This window comes from Pholcus phalangioides, unplaced genomic scaffold (genome assembly GCF_987345545.1).
Source record: "Pholcus phalangioides strain wild (caught in Gottingen) unplaced genomic scaffold, Ppha-v1.0 ptg000012l_1, whole genome shotgun sequence".
Lineage (NCBI taxonomy): Eukaryota > Metazoa > Arthropoda > Arachnida > Araneae > Pholcidae > Pholcus > Pholcus phalangioides.
Window position 1 is genome coordinate 7,342,846 of NW_028301605.1, and position 16,142 is coordinate 7,358,987.

A 16,142-nucleotide genomic window follows, 5' to 3' on the forward strand; every position below is an offset into this window, starting at 1 on the left:
GTTGATGCATTCGATTCGTATCATCTGGAACACTTCTTGATGGAGCACGTATAAAACTAAGAAAGAAGAAAGATTGAGCACAGAATAAGAAAGAAAGAAAAAATACTACATAAATAGATCTTTCCTCAAAGACTGATATCGTCGGAGAAAGCTTTTGAAAAACAAATGCTTTTCCTTAAACATTTGTCTCCGGTGAAAGAGATATAGGCAAAAAATATTCTTCGTAAGATCGCGTGGATGCGACTGATTCACACGGTATGGAAACATTTGAGGACATTTATTGATGCTTTTGGTGATTTTGATTGATTTGATTCTCTTTATTTTTTGTTGATCTGATCTGATAAGATCGACATTTTTCAAATTCTTAAACCAATAAACACAATTGAAAGCCAAGATCAAGTATCAAAAATTCTTACATATGTTCCAAAATTGGTACCGTCTTCAAAACAAAGTAATCTCTCTAATATGGTATCCTCGTTAGGTAGGACTAGCCTGACAGCATGAGATTATTGGACAATTTCTGGTTCATAAGTAGTATCATTCACAGGGATAGTACGGACAAGAGTAAGGCATTAGGGCAAAGGTGCAGAATATTTTTATTCTACGGGCCAGATTTGCAGTATTTCTACACCATTTTACGGAAAACTACTGTAGTTTTAAACGTGCCTACCTATTTTATAAACAGTCACCGTTTCTTTCTGAAATAACAACGAAGTTAATTGGATTTCTTTCTTTACTGGACTTGGAGCTGATAATATTTAATAACTTATAAATTATACTGTGGTAATTATGCCTATAATTACCATATGAGAAGATCGTATAAGTGAGACATCACCATCGTCTTAAAGTATGTCAGTTGAAGGCAGGTGTCCGCTTTGGGAGAGCGTCTGTCACGGGAGTTTCTCCCCACTTTATAATAATATATAAATATATTATACAAATCTCGTGTATTTGTTCAAACTAAATCTTTTTTTTCATGAATTACATTCTAATACGATTGCGAGTGTTTGGCAGTACTTGACTTCTCACTATTGGCGATTTTTCAGAGATAAATGACAACAGGCACCCGAATGGCATGGTGGCGAGATGCTTGTCTACCACCGTGAGTGTTGCCGTCACCGTCCCAGGTTCAAACCCAGGGGTGAATATAGAGATGAATATTTTACTATATAACGAGCTTGAGGCGGCGGCCACCGATGAATGGTGCCTTCATTTGCAACCCAACTCATTAATGGCAGCAAATTGCATTATAGTGATATGGGCAGTGTTGGTGTTTGGTGGCGACTGTGGTGGTAGAGTGGTCCCGAGTTTGAACCCCACCGTCCCCACAGTGGTAGTCGGCTGAAGTTGTTTTTCTGTGGTTCCCAACTTCGAGGCGTGAATTCGAGCCGATCTCAATTTTAAAAAAGCTCGCCACAGAGGGCAACAGACCTACAAACAGTAGAAATGTAATTCAATCACAACACATCACACACTTCACCTTCTGAAATATAGATGACAGCACTGAAAAATCAAACAAAACACTACATACGCACTCAGACTACTAGGTACAGGCACCAGACACACAGTTACACTTCCGGCACAACTCACTAGGTAGTAAATCGTCCATAGATGGCAACGGGCCTTGGTCGTGCTTGGTTTGAGAGAAAATTACTGTTTGGTGAAGTAGTAATTGCTGAGTGCATCGAGCAATTTGTGAGGACAATTTGACTGTGTCTAGGAATCAGCATGATGAAGGGCAGTGTTTTTGAATCTGTGGTTCGCAGTACTTTAGGGGATCTGCGAGTACTTTGAAAGGGATCCGCTGAATCATTTTCATTTGCTGCAATTGCATGTATGACTTATTTACTGGCGTGAAATTCACTTCGATTTTCCATGATTATGCAGAGATTATTGAAAAAAAATACAATTTATGCAACGAATGTTATGGAGAAGGGAATGGAGAAATTTACTTTTAGTGCAGGAGGTCCGTGACATAAACAAAATGGGGAAACACTCATTTAGGGCTCTAATTACACGTTACAGCACCTGTGAACTGTAATGTCAATAGATATATATTATACAAGTTCTGAACGCTTCCATACACACCCGTAACACATTTCGTGTTCAGTCCAGGTGCTTTCCAAGGCACATTTTTGTGCCTTGGCACATGCGGCCATTTTTTATGTTACATTTTACTACAATGTGCAATGACCTCATATACTCTGGTATTCTCAGCGTTCGCTTGAAAGAAGGTACAAGAGCTGAACTGCTTCCGAACAACGGAAACATTTCTTGTAAACATTGGATAGTCTATCTCCAAGCATTTGCACAGTTAAAGGGTTGCAAAAAATGATATATACTCGTCAGATTTCAGATTAGGTAATCAATTACAAATTCTGAATGTGTTGCAGGTTTTTCTAGAAACGTTTTTCTCTATTCCTTTTAAGACAGAATAATTTCAAAATTCAAGTAAAAAAAATGACTATACATAGAGAAATATTTCACTTTTCTTCCCCGAGACATAGTTCTAGGAATTTCAAGACATTTACAGTATTGCAGCCGTCATATTTTACACATACACACATCTATCTATCTATATATATATATATATTGTACACGTCTCTCTCTCTTCGAATCTTAGCGTGACGTTAGGAATTCCGAAGTCCAGTCAAACTTATTTCCGAGAAACATAACATCTGTCCAGTATTCTGAAAAATAAAAATAAAAAATCATAAGAAAAGGCAACGAAAAATGTCCAAAATGTAACATTAAAACATTATTTCAGATGTCGAAGGGTACCATGATGGAAGTAGGAAAAAAAAATTGTATTATAAAGTTTTATTTCAAAGTCGAGTTTGCGTCAAAGTTTTTCTTCTAGAAAATTTTACGGTTTTGAATGACATTGATAAATGCGTTCCATTTCCAATGCGTTCTTGAGAAATAGTAAACTTTTCTCCTTTTGTTTTGGTGCCTTTTTCACGAGACCAATTTATAAATCCCTCCCGAAATCCTTCAATATGAATTCGTGGATATGTATATATACATACACGCATACAAAAACAACCTTAAAAAAAATACCAAGACTGACCATTTCTTTGCTCAAAGAAAATTCCACCGACCATTACTGGAATTTCTTACGCTCGAATTGCTGACATATTTCCGTTTCACATATAAATGTTCATTTTTTCCCATGTCAAGTTCTGTGATTGATAGGATTTCATTTCAGTATGGATTTGCATAATGTACTCTAAGTAGGAGAACTTAATAACCGATATGGAAACTTCTTATTTTTGTTTTCAAATATTGGTTTGATATTATGTTGCATAATAGGCGGAAGTTAGTTTTTTGGGTTTTTTAAATTTGCTTTCATCATTCGGATATGATACTGTGAAGTTAATTTGTATCTTTCAAAAATAATTTTGTTTGGGATATGAAAGACGGTATTGGTATTTGTATTTAAGAAAAGGAAATTCTCTTTGGTACAGCTGTTCCCAACCTTATTTTCCTTCCCGCACTCCCAGAGCAATGTGACTGATCCTCCCACAGTTCCTTGGATATAATACGTTTTTCATATGTTAGAAAATTTAGGTTTTCTTCTGTAATCGATTACAATTAGTTATCCGATAACTAATTTCTGTGAAAATTCTTCTACTTGTTTCATTTCTTTTCGACTATTGCTAATATTTAAAAACGGAACTATGAAACTCACTATTTAATATATTTTTTTTTAGATTTAGAAGAAAAAAACGATTCATATTGAATAGTTCTTATCGATTCCAGCCGCAACAACTATGTATAAAAGTTTCTTTGGCACTTGACTGAATTTTCTGACGTTTTTCCTGAGTCCTGTGTGTCAACGACGGCATCAAATCTAAGCACAACATGTTAATAACATGAGGTACCGATGTAAATAAATCACGAAATAGTTTAGGTAAATAATGGTAGTTTTTCTCAACCGAAATGGAAAACAAGTACGATCGCTACTCGAAAAAAGAGACTTTTACAATGCAAAATTCATACGACATATTTTTGTCAGCAGAAGTCAGAAGAAAAGGCGTCAAAATATTGGTACGATTCACATTTTATTAGGAAAATTGAAGAATTCAATTTTTATCATCATTTTAATTTTCCTGAATAATCAGTCAACATGTTTATTTTTTTCCCCATCTCCCATCCCCAAAAATGCTCTCCCGCATCCCCAGTATGGGAACTACTGCTTTTTAGCAGTACCTTTATTTTATATTTAAAAGCAGTTTTTTTTTTGTTCGTAGCGGTGCTTCTGTATATAAGAATTTTTCTTTTTTTTATTTGACGAAACACACAAATGCAAACTGATGAAAACAACATTAAAATTGAAAAATAAAAGTCACTGGTCCCATTACAAAAAACCTACGTGCCCGCAGACATCGTAACTGGTTCATTAAAAGAAATCTCTTCTGAATAATGTTATTTTATTTTCGTAAATATACTATCATTTAGAAGAGTGATATATCACCAAGAGTTGCAAAAAGACATAAAAAACATTTAGAGCTACATCCAAACTTTATGAATCGCCACCGTTTTTTGTGTGACTTTGCACATAACCAACTGTGGAGGTTCAAAGCAAGGCATTTATTTTTGAATTCCTTTTTTTCAGAAAACATACTAAAGATATTTGAGAAATATATTATATTTTAAAGAAACATTGCAAAATGTATTTGATTCTAGGAAAATGTATATTGAATGGTTTGCTAAGATTCAAAGAACAACATTTATTAACAAGTATTTAGAATGGGATATCTTTATAAATGCACATTTTTTTGGACCATTCAGCAAAAAGTAAAACATTTTCAGGTGTCATAGCTTCCAAGACAGACAAAAAAACCGACTATGGAATATATGGACTGTCTATGCAACCTCTGACAATACGGGGGTTAGTGGAAAAGAACCACCCAAATTTTTGTCCCAGACAAAACATTGAGTAGGTGCATGTTAAAGGATTGAGAATCGGCTGATATTCACAGCTCAAAATGATATTATATTACAATGTCATTTTTTAGACGAAAATTAATTAAAACGACAATAAGAAGTAAGTTTGTGTGATACACAACCGTTTGCAACATGAATGGCATATCCGAGTACTACTCGTTATTTGGTTACTTTTTCTGATATATAGATAGCTATGCACCCGTATATTTTAAAACTTTGAAAGAAATTTAAAGAAAATTCCAAATTATGCACGCAAATTATTTTTCTTTAAAAGTGTAAAATAAGAAACTTTTGAGCAAGGAAAAGAAAATCCACCGAGTGTTTTAGTTCTTCTGTGTCCTGTCAACCCGTTCAAGAAGAAAGCGATAACGGATAGAAAATATAATAATATTCAGAACAAACAATAAAAATTGCATCTTAGAAAAATCATGCATAAAACACGCCTAATCCCGGATTTGAGTGTTTCTGGAGACATCTACATTTCTAAATGGAAAAATAAGCCTCGGAAGAATATAGTCATTTAAATAGCATCATGTAAGTGCTCTTTTTTTGTATATTGTTCAAAACAATTTACTCGATCCACATTTTGAGGACACAAAGTAAAACCTTATTCGTTCTTTATTTGCTAAAATTTGCATTTTCTAGATGAAGAATTCGAAATTTTGACTAAAAAAACGTTCACTAAATATTGAAACGTTCGATTCGAAACATGAATTCATCAAAAAATGTGCAATTTATTATTTATCTCATAATCCTATTTCTAAGCAAATATTCATAATATTTTTCCTTGGAATATCCAATCCATTATTCATATGTTTTTCTGGATGTGATTAATAGGAAAATAGAAAAAACAACAGGACAAATTCTGGTCATAATAACATCACTTGACTTTACTGAGTTTTTAATTAAAAATAAATTACTTATACACGTGACTTATATTTTCATTTTTTTATTTCAGAAATGTCTTTTCTGAGTTATTTGTTATTCTTTTCAAGTTTGTAATCAAAGCGAATTTTCGGTTCTTATGAAGAGAAGATTAAAATACAATGATTTTGAATGAATAAAACAATATTCATATTAAGAAAGTTCAATGGAAAAGTCTTCAAAGAGGTTACTTCGTAATTAATATTAAATATTCCGTAAATACATTTCTTGATAAAAATTACATTTTCCAATTTCGACGTTTCTGTCTTGAATATTCACGATAATAAATTTTTCATTGATAAAATACTAGCATAGTATTGTAAGTTTATTTTATTTATAATAAAACGAACAAATGATAATAATCATGTTTTGTCGGGAAACAACACAACTTGAATGATAAATTTGCCGTGATATGTAAGATATTTATACGCAGCTACTAATTCATAATGTTGATGATCCTAGTGATTATGAATAAAGTTCAGATTACATAGTGTACAGGGTGTCCTGTAAGTTCTAATGCGGCCTTTATCTCCTCAATCGTTTGCCGTAGAGGCATGGTCCTAATTTAAAAAAAAAAAAAAAAAGATCTAAAGGCGTTCAAAAATTACCCTCTACCAGTTTTGGGAGTTAGACAACAATGTGTCACAAGGAAAATCTTCACTTTTCTACGGTCTCCTTCTCCTCTGATTTCCAATTAGAAAGTTGTTTTTCTGTGTTTTCTCAGCCCTAAAAAAATTTCCATGTTTTTAACTGGAATATTCACTGAGATATTTCAATTCCAAAATCGGAGAAAAGTTGGGAAATAACATAAAAAACTTCTTTCCTCATTTTTTTTGTATTTTTCCAACTTTCCTCTTTGAATTTGAATATCTTAGCGAATATTGCAGTTGAAAACATGGGATCTCTTATTGGACTGAGAAAAAAACAGACAACAACTTTCTAATTGGAGATTCGGAGACTGGGGACAATTTAGATGATGAGAAAATGTATATATTCCAAACATGGATATTATCTTGTTTTTGTAATGAAAATGTTTAATATTTTAATTTATCTTCAAAGCGATTTTCCACTGTCATGGCTTGCGTTTCCCGGGAGAAAGACGCACTAGGATTGATGGCCTTGTGATGTGCGTGCGAAGAGGGTGCTTCCATTTAAATTGAAACTATACCTCTACGATAGACTGTTGATGAGATAAACGCCGCATTAGCACTTAAAGGACACCCTGTTAATACGTTAGAAATAGAAAAAAAAAAAAAAAACTTTGTCACCTAATCACACGAGTAACGCCTAAAACACAAGGAAATAAATACCCTTTTTTCCCTGATTTTAACTTTATTTTCTTATCTTATTCGAGGATGTGTAAACCAACAAAAAGTCCGTCCGTAAAAGAGGGTTGATATAAAGCTCCATTACCAATTGGCATGAAGGGGGTAACCGCATCTGTGGGTGACTGTTAAAGGGGTTCTACTTTATTTCTATTATTTTAAATTCTAGATTATTTAAATCATCTGAATTCGTGCATAATATATCCCATTAAATATAATTTAAAATTTCCATGATTATCTACGGAAAATGGAGAAAATAAATAAATATCTGAACTTTCTTTGCATTATTTCTCTCTCGATAGAAGAAAACATACTATATTACTGATGGATCATAATTACACATTTCATATTATATTATTGTTAGGAATATCAATTGTCTCTACCAATATCATAATGCAATCGTTTCACTATCGACAAATGATTCGACCCACTAACATAGAATAAATTCTCCGATAAAACAATCAACGAAAAGCATGATCGGATTATGTTATAAGAATAATTAATCTCTGAATTTTTCTTCCCTGATTCGATAACAATAAGAAGAGAGCATATTGTTCACATCAAAAGAAATTTCCTATTCAATATAAGTAATGAATCCTTGTGAGAAAAAAATAAAGAACAAGAAGAAAGTAATTAATATAGAGAAAAGAGTAAAACATCAAAAGACCTTGTAACCACTTCAGTAACAAGACACCAACAACCACAATAACTGTCATATAGAGAACTGGAAGAGAATCTCTCTCTCTCTCCGTCTCTCATAAAATCCAATTTATATGGTGTTTATCAAAGAATAAAATGAAGAAGTGAGAGGAGAACACAGTGCCACCATGAGAAATAATTCCTTTTGTGTTATTTATGAAAAGCTGCAGAGCAATATAATTGCCTTCTTGTTCCATTGAAAATAAAGACCCCGGCTCTTTTCTTGTAAAGGGGCTGGATGGAGAGCTTTTGAATTGAGTCAGAAGTTCTCGTGACATGTGCTTCTGTAATGGTGAGACTGATGATGGCTGCTTTGCAGGGAAGGCCGAGGAGGGGGGGGGGTTAAGAAGAATGGGCGAAATATGAAGATTCGCCCTTATTTCCCTTGTTTATTGCCCAAGACTGTCACTATATATCATCAACTTACTACGCTTCCGCTTCTCTCGTAGATTTTTCTATACCCATTCTTGTACTCCATGATCAGGCATCGCACACCACCATTCTTATTCTTCACACTACTTAGTTTTTTTTTCCTTATATATTTTCTTTTAAAGCATAATTCATTCCTTCATTGTTGAGAGATATGAGAGTATATGTGGGTGTTGTGTATTTCACATTCGTTATTTTTTCTCGAGTTTTTTAGTGTAGTACGTGAAATTTCCATTAAATTTAGATGTGTATACGTAGAAAAGAATGTAATACGCCGTTGTGTTGTCATGCCAAGATGTGCTTCTTGCAGTCGGGATGGGAGAAATATAAATCTACATATTCTTTTTTTTTTATCAAGAGGCGTGTCTTGGAAAATGATTATAAATCGCCTGAATAAATTTTGATATAGTTTTTCGACGAAGGTGCCTTCAGAAATTGTAGCTGATCCCCTGTCTTCGTCTACTCAGGAAAAGGTTTTCGGACTATAGGACTGTCATGCGCATTTTTCTTACAAGGACTTTTAATTTATTTTACTCAATCAGAGAATTAAATACTTCTATTTTTTTTCTTTACTTCTTTCAGGCGATCAACGGCCCGTCTTGATTTATTACCTTCGGCCAAGACGTATTCTATATCAAACTATTACTCTGTGACGCCTGGTCGAATTCCAAAAAAGAACGACCACGTAATCGCCATTTGTGAGACTGGTGATGTCTGGTTTTCAAGGAAGGCAAAGAAGAAAAAGAACGAGCAGAATATGAAAATCCGCCCTTATTTGCCTTGTTTATTGCCAAGACTGTCGTCACTATATTTAGCTAACCTCTCAATAACGGACACCATTGGAACCGAAAATTTTTGTCCGCTTGTGTGGAGATCCTATTCACGGATATAAAAATAGATTGATGCCCGTTGACGTAATTAAAAAAGTGTCCGTTAACGAGAGGTAACGGCTAATGGGTCGTGTTTGGGGTAGATTACGGGAAGATCCACTGCATCATCAACTTATAACGCTTCCGCTTTACTCGTAGATGTTTCCATACCCATTCTTGTACTCCGTGAGATCAGCATCACATCACCATTCTGCTCTTCACACTATACATTGTTGTTTTTATTTCATTTTAAAACATAATCCATTCCTTCATTGTTGAGAGATCATGTAGGTGTTGTGTATTCCGCATTCCCTCTATTTTTTAGTGTTTATAGTACGTGAAATTTTCATTATATTTGGATGTGTATACGTAGAAAAAGCGTAATAATGCCGTTGATTGTAGTTGTGACGGAAAAATATCTGTATAAAAAAGAAGTATTTTGTTATCAAAAGAATAATGCTTCTTGGAAAATTAATATAAACATCAGTCGTTCGTAAAAAAACTTCAGTAAATTGGAATGGATTTTTCACCCTAGATGCTTTCTAAAATTGGAACTGACTCATCATCTTTGTTCATTCAAAGAGAGTTTTTTTGGACTGTGGGGCTGTCGTGAGGGAATGCTCCTATAAGGACGTTTAATTTATTTTACTCAATCGTAGAATTGGACATGTTTTTTTTTCTTTGTTCTCTTTCGCTGACCCGCGGCCTGCTGTCTTGACTTCTCAGCTTCAGCGAAAGATTTGTGAATTCCTCTGTATCAAACTATTTTGTTTTCCTGGGTTTGAATGCAGTCAAATTTTTTATCTGTGATACCTAGTCGACTTCCAAAAAGAACCACCACGTTATCACCTTCCGCTAGCAGTCATCCTCCATCAGAATGTTTATTTTATTATTTTTAATACGCTCGTGATCCAGTCTCACGACAGGGCCCATCCTGATTTCCAGACAATTGGCAACGTTTCACTTGCATTAATGATCAACTTTCTCTTACAACCCATACATGGCACAGGCTCTATCTTAAATTGACGATTATAGTCGTTGCACCTTTTAAACGGCAGGATTATGGTTATTATTAGCTGAATTTCTCTAAAAGAGAACACTTTCTTCTCACAAAAGTACCTCGAAGAACTGTTGGAAAAACGTTGATAATGAAGCTCAAATTTAGGACAGTCTCACAGCCCATAATATAATACATATAAATTAAATAATCCCGTCTTTCATTTTAGTCATTCTTTAAGGTGATAGAACTCATGGCAATCTTATAATAAAACTTGTCTCGCTTCCAGTTAGTTCAAGTCTATCCGCTATCCAACAATTAATTATGAACTTAATTTACAGGATCAATGAACAAAGAGGTGAACTCAACAAGCATTCCAGACGTAATTCTTTCTAGATAACGACAATTGTTTAGGTTACTATGAAACTACTAGTAATCTGTATATAAATATGACCTAAATGCAAATTATTGAAGCACTGGACAAAGTTTCTGAAAAGTGCGATAACCTCTACGCTACTTAGGCACGATCCTTTCCAACCTTGGAGCGCATATGTGCCGAACGGGACCGTGCAACGAAACGGTCTAACTCAGATAACGTCTCATTGGCCACCAGATGGCGACGTATAGAGCGATGATGTCGCTATCATTAGTTTGGGCAAAGTTTCAGAGAAGTCATCTTCTTCGTGTTTCTATAGCGTAATGGTTTGCGCACTGTCCTGGATTCTAAAGGAATAGTGGCTGGATTTCTTGCTGAGGCCAGCAAATTCTCCTTTGAAAAATTCATCTCCACATTGTATCAATTTCTTCTACAATTTGCATGGATAGTGAAGATTGGCATTATCTCCATAAATGTGGGAATGCTTCGAGGCTTCCAGGATCCAGGTACATACTGCCTAGAGTCGTGTATGCTGACACCTATTCCTTGATTATGCATTCAATTTATACAATGTTGGAATGAATGTGTTTTTGAATTCAAACAAGTCGGGTCGTCAAACACATGTAATAATTTGTTTTTCATCGTTAGAAATGAATAAAATAACAAATGAACATTTCGAGCTGCGCAAAACAGGTTTTTCGGTTGTGACTACGCAAAATCAACCATTAAAATCACACGTCTGTGCCAATCAAACCTATAAAAAACCGATTTGGCCTAGCTTGAAATCGCGTAACGTTGCCTGTGTGGACCGGGCTTTTCTGGAAAAACCACCATAGAGAACAGAATTTCTTGGAAGAACAACATAAAAACGGAAGCGAAAGCGACAAAAAAAAAATTGTCGTTTTATTTTCAAGTCACTGCATTTTCATAGACGTTGTACAAACGTTTTATTATTTACCATTATTCATTTCTCTTAAAAAGACCACCCGCCAATTATTGACGTTATAACCGAAGTATCGTTAAAGCAGAATTTGACTGCATATGCATAGCACGGCCAGGGAAATAAACGATCCTTAACAGGTTGAATCCCGTTGATGTCCATGTTCTTGTTGATATAAAGGCCATTATAAAATCCAAAACCAAAATCCCAAAGTCGTTCATTAAACTAATACAGGTAATATTTGATTATAATTTATAGAAAAATATCAACTCAATTCCATCCACAACGAGACTCCAGTGATTTCAGACCCTCTCAATGTCATTAAGATCTGATAATGTTGAAATATTCACGAGAGCCATGAAATGAACAACTCCATACAATCGTATAAAGTATCAGAAGCTTTCGTGATTTATCCATTCTGTGGGAAATAAATACGTGAAACAAATCATGTCTCCATTCAAGGACCGGGGTTGTTTAACTTAGTTTCCAGTAAATTACATTCAACTGTAACAAATCGAATAAATTCCACTCCCATCGTCCACTGAGGAATCATATCAAAGCCATGGATGGATTGAATGAGAGAGAAAGAGAGAGAGAGATCAAATCTCGAAACAATAACTGAATGTTACTGAAACGGTCTCGAGTATGAAATTGTGTGTTATTATTAAGTCGAATTTGAATTAGATTGAAGTCTCATTTCATTTATTTCGGATTCAAAATCTCACGTGATGAAGTCAAAAGCTTTCGGATGGACAAACCCATGAATTGTTTGATTGGAATGAAATCACTCGAATGATAATATCATCGTTGTGTATTTGAGATTCGGGGGTTATTTGTTAACTGTTGAATTCTTTGGCCATTGTGGGTCAAATTATCTGTATTAAATTTTAATTAAATGGCTGAGAAAGGCTTTCCAAAAGCCATCTTGATGATTACGTAGTTTCAACGCGTTAATAAAGAATATTAGGTAAGTGAGGGTGATATGGACATGCTTCAAGGATTTTTGCTGAAGCCGGTATGATAAATTCTGAAATCATGTGAAAAAATACCTTAAATAATAGTTAGAAATAAAATGATCCATTCTATCCCTCAACAGAAAATATGAAAATAAAAGTTATTTTTGTGTTAAATAATAAATCAAAAATTTAAGAATAAATTAAGAGACACATTTTGGAGAGATTAATTATATTTCTTCTTCCTTAGCGAATAGGAACTGGAGGGAAACTCGAGACATTGTCACACGAAATTTCCGACAAAACAAATTTGATACTCGCACATTCACAGTGAATTCTGCTTATCTGGCAATAAAAGCAACCTAGCAAACATCCTGTGGAAACCTACTTGAGAGGCAGAATTTTATACAGATTGCGATTACAATGAATGATTCAAAAGTATTGAAAACTGCACGTATCATGATTAATGAACTAAAGCTATGGGGTAATAGCGCTAAGAGAAGAATTTCACATGAATCGTTAGAAAATAACATTATTTCCCGAATTACACTTCCGGCATGATATGGCCGAACTACTTCACCAAACACCAACTCTGGTCATCTTGCAATTTACTGCCAGTAATAAGATGGGTTGGAAATGAAGGCGCTGTCTATTGGTGGTTGCCTCAAGCTCGTTAGGGACCGTGACAGCAACAACCTTCAACCAACGGTGGTAGACGAGCATCTGATCACCACACCACTCGTGCGCTAATATGACAAACTAGCGTTCCGTATCACCGAAAAAAAAAATCGCAGGTCTAAGCAAATAGCTACACCATAAGAACCAAAAATTTCCAATTTCGTTACAGATTAGAAAAACACAGAAAAAGTTGGCCCTGGACATCAGACCAGGGCTGTTTCATGACGCGTCGGAGCAACACTTTCTATCAGGGGCGTAGCCAGAAATTTCGTTCGTGGGGGGGGACCACTTTCATTTCGGGAGAAGACCAAAGTGACAGAACAATGAATTTGGCCATCTTTTTCCCTTTTTTCTGTCATTTTCTCACATTTCGGGGGGGGGGGGGGAGACCAGACCCCCAAGTTCCCCTCCCCCCTCGCTACGCCCTTGCTTTCTATAGCAGAAAGCCTTTGCGCGAAGTTTTGACGTCACTGAAGTTCATTTTGCATGTAGCCATTGGATATAGCAGTCCGACGAATGCGAATACTTTACCTTTTTTGCAGTATACTCAATGACTACAGGTGAAATGGACGTCTTCAGTGACGTCACGAACTATGAGCGGAAGCGTTCTGCTATAGAAGGAGTTGGCCGGAGTCGGCACAAGCTGACGTCACGCGTAACGCCATTGCTCAAACAGAACCGATTGTGCCCATTTTGTTAATTACGATATTTGCAATACAATCGCTATTTTACTGAATTATTATAGAACTTTCCAATCATTATCCGTATTTTAATATTTATTGGCTTGCTTCGAGCATTTAAACATTTCAAAATAAGAATATTTGCATTTGGTTACTAGGTAACTTCCACGGAGAATATTTTTCTCTGATCCATTTCAGGCGAATCACGTACGTTCATGCCCCCAGAAGGGTGGCGCTTACAGGGTCAGACATACACCACCACTTTTTTTGTTTTTCATACTATAAAACTTAATTTAGAAGGGCCCTTGAAAAGTCTGTCTTGGGCCCCACCAAAATCCCAGCCTAGGAACGCTTTTTAGGATGTGGAGTAGGGTGGATCGAAAAATCGAAATGTGGATGAAAGAATCGGCTTGGGGTGCAAAAATTTGTCTTTTAAACATGCTAGCATATAAATATAAATTTCTCTCAACTTCAATTAATTTCTTCTGGTGCCCTAAGACACTAAATTATTTGCCAAAAATCGATTTTTATGCAAATTTTGAATTTAAAAAAATGAGCTAAATAATTGATTTCACAGGGAAAAGATTATAGGCAGAGAATGGAAAATCATTTGTTTATTATTAAATGTATAAAATTATTTAGTATAGTAAAAGTTGGAAGCCATAGTAAAATTCTGCAAAATTTATAAGCATTTTTCATTAATTTACAATTTTTAATACATTTTCATAAAAGTGTGAATTTCCAACTATTTTTGGGGTGCTTGGGGCACTGGAAGATATGAATGGATTTCAATAAAAAAAAATTGCGCAAACTTATACACCCAAGACACAACTTTCCCACCCTGAACCAAAAGTAATTTCGAAGAAATAAAAAATTTGCTATACTTTCCGATCCACCCTAAAGGTCATGCGCACGTTATTTAATTTTTATTAGCTTAATTTAAAGCCAGTCGAGATAGATAATTTCACATTTTTTTTGAACTTTCTAATAATTTTTGATTATCTTCTCGTTCTCACTTGCGAATTAGGTATAGCTTTCAGAAGATTTGGATATTATCACCAATATACAATTTCAACATTAAAAAACATGGGAAGCAAATATATAAAAAAAATTTCTACACCAAAATGTTTCAAGTCATTAATATTGTTATTTTGAATGCTAATATCAAAGCATATATTATTACTTACCAAAAATTTTTTTTAGGTCTAATCCATTTCTTAGCTTATACATTGTAAAAAATAAAAACTATAGAAATACCACACACGCATTTACCTGTGACACTAAAACAACACACAATAATGAGAGCTCATTTACTTAAAACAGCAACTTAAGCAACTAAAATGTAGAAAAAGAATACGTTCCGGATAGCTGCTAAAAATTTATTTTAGCAGTGACTTCTAGCTCCAAGACCACGCCCACTGAACTTAAGCGGCAAGTGCGACTTTAAAGAGATGAAACAATCTTTACTATCAGACAGCTTATTGTACATATGCGGTGTTTTACCCCGAGTGTCCAAAAGAGTAAAATTTTTAATTTACAAATTCAAGTCTACTATGGAAATAATTAGCAAAAGTAGCAAAATTCTTCTATGATAGGTGAGAATCCCCCAAAAAGTACTTTTACCATAATGATAAAAGTTAATTTTTTTTACAATCTGAAATCAAAGAAATGTCAATCTGTAAAACTCGCTGCTCTCTCAATCACGTTCAATGAATGATACCCCATAAAAATTTGATGGACATTTTCTGAGATATCGATGATTGAAATCCTTGAATTTTGTTACCTTTTTAAATGCTGAAGTATAAAATTCTCGAAAAGTTTGAGGACGTCAAAAATGACATATATTCAGAATTCCAACCAATATCTTCGCAGATTTTCACAAGATTGCTCGTTAGTATGGACAGAGATATAAATTTCATTAATTAACCATCTTCGAATCCATTTCATATAAAAATTTCCAATTTCATATCTCCTATCAGTATTAGAAGATTCGATCATCAAAATATCTTTTTCCTTATGACTTTACTTGAAAACTCCAATTTTACTTGAATTTAAAGAAATGAGTCGTTGGATTTTCATTGCTTTTTGGACAATTTTGGTGAATTTGGTAAAGCAACCTACGTTCTTACAACAGTTTTTGGAACAATATTTTTTTTCAAAAACTATACTTATAACTTTTATTTTCAAATGAAGTATTTCTCTCTCTTTTCAATGTTCTTCTCACTATTTTAAAATTTGTAACGGACTGTGAACCTGAAATTGTGAAATGCAATTTTAATTTAATAATCATAATAATGCCATGTCATGAGTAATGTCAGAGGT